Consider the following 5,520-nt stretch of genomic DNA (forward strand, 5'->3'; position numbering starts at 1 on the left):
GATGCCCTATTCCAGCCCTATTTAAAGCCGATTTCAGCCCCAATTTGAGCATTCATTTCTCCATCTTTTCCCCAACTTGAGAGAGGGTTTCGGCTAGGGTTTTGAGAGGTATTAGCTAGGGTTTTGGAGAGGTTCTACGGCTCCGACATCGTCATTCCTTTGGAAGAAGGTCGGTAGGGGAGCTTCCGTCAAGGCGTATCCTATACCGGACAAGGGAATCCTTGGACGATGAGTAGAGGACTTTCCATAAGACCATCGACACGACTATCGAGGGGGTTTCTCTATGGATTCATTGCTTTTACATTCTATTTCTTTGATTGTACTTAGCTCCATGGAGAGCTAAACCCCTAGTGGGTACTTGGGTATTTGTGAACCCTAGGATGTATTTGTTTCATTGAATCTCTTTATTATGCTTTCAATTAATTGATGTTTGTTGTGAGTTCCAACCTTGAATGCTTGATTGTATGAACATTTCCCCTAGACTGACACTAGGGTTGAGAGTTCTTGTTGGTAACCTTGTGAGTGAGTGACACACCATGAGCGTTAGACAAAGCTAGGTTGGAGAGGATTGAGAGGGTGAGTCGAGAGGTACAGGAGCGTCCCCTTTCCCCTCCGACGTGATAGATTCTACCTCCGTTCCTCGAGTTCTTTGCGGCCATAATAGAGTGAATGGTCTAAGGGATGACCATCCGCTGGGGCTTAGTTGTGCGTGCAACGGAGTGAAGCGTTGAGGTGATCTTAGTATCTAGGGTTTAATCGTGGTTAGGAACCTTCCGCCTGGACCAAAGGGTTAGGTCTATAATTAGGAAGAGATTTATCACTTGGAATCCTTAGAGCTCATTGCAACTCTATTCGAGTCCGAGGTTGAAATGTTATCTAATCTCTCCTCCGGGACATGTATAGAGTTAGGCATAGTTGACCTTAGATTTGAGACTAAGTATTTAAGGATTTCCACGACTCACCATTGCATTGATTAGGAAGCATAATAGAGGGTTCTTGCACTTGAAACAATTGTCCTAGGCGGAGCATTATCCGAGTACCCCATCTTTATCGATTGCCTTAACTCCTCCTTTACTCGTGCTCTCTTACTTGTTGTTTTTTACTTTTGAGAATTGAATCATTGTCACACTTATCACTACTGATCTTTCACATAGCTAAGAAGCGGATTAAGTGTTTTTATTCCCTACTCCCTGTGGATTCGATACCCATTCATCCGGGATTATTACTTCGACAAACCCGTGCACTTGCGAGATATACGCAAGGGGACCTTGTCAATCCTACATTAGGTTAATGCTTTTGTGGTCATGAACCTTTCATGTATGGCTTGTTCTTGGAACATTTCCTTAATATGCACCATAATATCATAAGCCCCCATATCCACGAACTTTTTTTGCAATTCTAGACTCATGGTGGCCAACATGAGGCAGGTAACATTATTAGAGTTATTCCTTACCGGTGCTTCAGGCAACGGTTTCTCAATGGATTCCAATTTCCGTTCTTGCCTAAGAACAATTCTCAGGTTTCGAGACCAATCAAGGAAATTAGTTCTATTGAGCTTGTCCTTTAATAAACGAATAAATGTACATATTTTATATGTATTAATCTTGTATTATTTGTATATATTTTAATGAATTGATGCCCGTTTAAGTCTAAATTGGTTATTTCGGTGTTGCAGATCTTAAAGGCACCGAACAAAGCTCAAAAATATAAATTGGATGAATTAGACACCAAAAACGGCATTTTTGGGTTCCGGTACTGTAGCGGAGTCACTATTCATGCTGCAGGGCATTCGGCTGTGAGCTTCACGGGGTCCATGCGCCCGCATGAGTGCCCGTGATGTTTGCTAGAAATTCACAACTCTCAGTTATTGTAGAAAAAATACTGTAGCAAAAACTGTAGCTGAGTAATGTAGCACCGACACCTTTTCTGGGCAAAATGGCACTGAGCTTCACCAGCATCCATGTGCCCGCATGGAGCCCGTATGGACCTGACGTGATATATATTTGACTGAATTTCTAGGGCAAACGAGGAGGTTTTTAGAGAAGCTTTTTGGGGAGTTCTTGGAGAGAACTTCCACCAGCTTTGAGCAGGCAAGATCACACGTTTTGGAGAAGGGGAATCAAATGGAGAAGCTTGGTTTGGCTAGATCTTCATCGATCTCTTCTTCGGGAGCTCATAGACGACGAGGGAAGCCACCCCGATCGCGGCGTCCGTAGAAGCTTTCCACCTAACTTGGCTTGTCATCTCACTTCCATTGTTTGAGGGATTTTTCTTATGGCATTCGTAGTTGTTTTCATGGACCTATTGTTTGTATTGTCTTGTATGGACGAGTAGTCCCCCACCGGGTGCCGGTGAACCTTGGGGTGAACTTGTGTATTTGGATGATTTAATTATGTCTATTGCAATTGTTGTGTGTTTGTTGATTCATTCTTGGTGCATTTGATGTGTTGCTTACATGAGAACTCTGTAAACCAACTTCTAGGTTGTACTTGGTAGCGTGACCATCGCCCTTGTACTAGACACACCAAGTTTGGAAGGGATTCATGTACAAATACGCCGTGACCATCAGGTATTTTGTACCCCTCCAACATTAGAACTAGACCAAGTTGCGTTCCGGCTCTAATTAGAGATTTTCCCCTTTGTTAATGCAATCATATGAGGATTTGATCGGAAGAAATTCCGTATCAATACTTGTACCGGATTAGGGGTCAATTGCCGTGACCATCGGGTTGATCTAATTTAGGAAATCTCTAAGTCCAACCCTTCAATTGCATGACATTCTTAGCATCCTTTGCACTTTAGTAGCCCCTAGGGAATCGATATCCGTGACCATTTCATTCCCTTGATTATATACCCTTGCCCTATTTTAGATTCCACTTGTAGTTCTTTCATTTTAATTAATAGTTTAGAGAACCACTTTGAATCTTTCGGCTAGAAAATACGCGAAGAGGAAGTAAGGGTAGATCCTTGGGCCCAGGGAATACGACCCTCTCTTGCTCGCACGAGAGGTATTACTTGACGACTCCGTGCGCTTGCGGACGAGTTCACATCAAGTTTTTAACACCATTGCCAGGGATCCACAAGGAATTCTTGGAAAACTTAGATCTTATTGATTTAGCCATTGTTTCTTTTATTTTGTACATTTTCTTGTTTTTATTCCTCTTTGCACATATATTTCCATTTACTTGCCTTTATTTTGTTTTATAATATTCCTCTTATATCCTGATCATTGACTCTCCATACTATGCAAGGTACCATCTTATGATACGCGCCAATCAAACAAATCTGGTAGAGCCTATCAACAAAATCGAGAGAACCTTGCATCAAAGATTGAGAGAGGTAGCTGAGAGTTCAGAATATCAAGGAACGCAAGTTGAGATTAGTGAGCCTTCAGTCATGGCAGAACCAAGGCGAACGTTGTCTGATTATGAAAGGCCTCAGTTTACTAGTGAGGAATTCAGTGTGCATGCTCCCTCCGTACAGGCTAACAACTTTGAAATCAAAGCAAGCACAATTGGGATGGTCCAAAATTCCATACAATTTGATGGGCTAGCTTATGAAGACCCGCATGCTCATTTGTCTCGCTTCCTCTAAATTTGTTCCACCTTCAAGATTAACTCAGTGTCGGATGATGCGATAAGATTGAGATTATTCCGTTTCAGTCTAAGGGGAGTAGCATATCAATGGCTCACTTCATTGACTCCGGGATAGATCACCACTTGGAAGGAAATGGTGGACAAATTTCTTGCAAAGTATTTCCCACCAAGTAAAGCCGCTAGACTGAGGCAAGAGATTTCTGCATTCCGGCAAGGGGACTTCGAGACACTTTTCGAAGCATATGAGAGATTCAAGGATCTCCTACGCAAGTACCCCCATCATGGCTTCTCCTCGTGGATGAGGATCCAGCAGGGGGGTCATTGAGTAATAAAACCCCTAAAGATGCGGAGATATTGATTGAAAACATATCGAGTAATGAGTGCCATTGGTCTACTAGATAGAAACCCCCTAGGGTAGCTGGAATTTATAAGATAAGTGACAACACTGCACTAGCCGCCAAGGTCGAGGCCTAACAAAGATATTCGATCAGTTTGTGTTGGGTGCAAACTCAAATTCTGGAGTAGTTTTGTCTTGCGAGACCTGTGGGGCGAAGCATACTACTGTTCAGTGTACAATATCAATAGCTTCAGATCCCCTAGTCAAGACAGTTGATTATGTTGGGGGAGGCCCTAGATGTCCAGGGAATCCCTATGGAAACAAATATAATAAGGGTGGAGGAACCACCCAAATTTTTCATGGGGTCAACAACAGCAACATCGGCCTCCGCATCCACAAGGACCTCCACATCAACCTCCTCCGCAGCCAGAGAAGAATTTTACTACTGAAGATGTGTTAGTGAGGTTTATGATCAGTACCGAAGCAAAATTTGTGAACATCAACAATTAATTTGCCGAAGTGAACACTGTTTTGAGGAATGTTCAGGCCTCAATTCAATAATTGGAAAACCAGGTTGGGCAACTTGCTAGGGCAAATTCGGAGCACCCACCAGGTAACTTACCTAGTAACACTGAAAATAATCCTAGGGAGCATTTGAAGGCCATCACTCTCAGGAGCGGGAAACAGGTTGAAGCAAGAGCCGAGGAGGGCTCAAGCACTAAAAATGATGAGGTAGCTATACAGGAAGACCTTAAACCATCTGAGAGTGTAGTTGAAGGAATGAAGGAAAAGCAAGATGAAGAAATTCTTCAACTACCAACACCAAGGGTACCCGACTACAAGCCGGCCATTCCCTATCCGGCAAGATTGAAGCAAGATAAAGAGGAGGCTCAATTCAAGAAATTCCTCAATGTATTTAAGCAGTTACACATAAATATCCCTCTTGTTGAACCGTTGACCCAGATGCCCAAGTATGCAAATTTTATGAAAGACCTGCTTACTAACAAGAGAAAATTGGAGGAATTAGAAACAGTTGCATTAGCACGGAACTGTTCTGCGATGATTCAGAGGAAGCTCCCCAAGAAGTTGACTGACCCCGGGAGTTTCATTATTCTATGTGTGATTGGGGAAGACACGCAAGAGAAGGCCTTGGCAGATTCTTAGGCCAGCATCAATGTAATGCCCTACAAGCTGTTTTTGAAACTGGGATTGGAAGACATGAGGCCTACTAGGATGACAATACAACTTGCCGACTGGTCTATAAATAAACCCCGCGGTGTTGTTGAGGATGTGCTAGTTAGAGTAGACAAGCTCATTATCCCGGTGGATTTCGTTATTCTTGATGTGGATGATGACGTTGAAGTCCCATTGATCCTTGGGCGACCATTTCTTAACACCGCCGACGCCCTCATTGATGTAAAGCGGGGAAGAATGGCATTGAGAGTGGGGGATGAGGAAGTCATTCTTACATTCCCTGTGGCTATGAAACATACCTTGGACCATGATGATCCCCTCTATTTTACTGATGAAACTAATATGATTATTACTGATTGTGTGCAGGAGGTCTTGGCGATTAACCCATTGGAT

General features: G+C 43.0%; 1 non-coding gene across 1 annotated transcript; it reads right to left on the reverse strand.

The window, feature by feature from the left end:
• Positions 1-3,777: 3,777 nt before the first annotated feature.
• Positions 3,778-3,884, reverse strand: LOC120267993. Its single transcript, XR_005538664.1, has one exon. It is a non-coding gene; the product is annotated as a small nucleolar RNA R71 (small nucleolar RNA).
• Positions 3,885-5,520: the final 1,636 nt, after the last annotated feature.

The sequence above is a fragment of the Dioscorea cayenensis genome, chromosome 8 (assembly GCF_009730915.1).
Source record: "Dioscorea cayenensis subsp. rotundata cultivar TDr96_F1 chromosome 8, TDr96_F1_v2_PseudoChromosome.rev07_lg8_w22 25.fasta, whole genome shotgun sequence".
In the NCBI taxonomy this organism is placed as follows: Eukaryota; Viridiplantae; Streptophyta; class Magnoliopsida; order Dioscoreales; family Dioscoreaceae; genus Dioscorea; species Dioscorea cayenensis.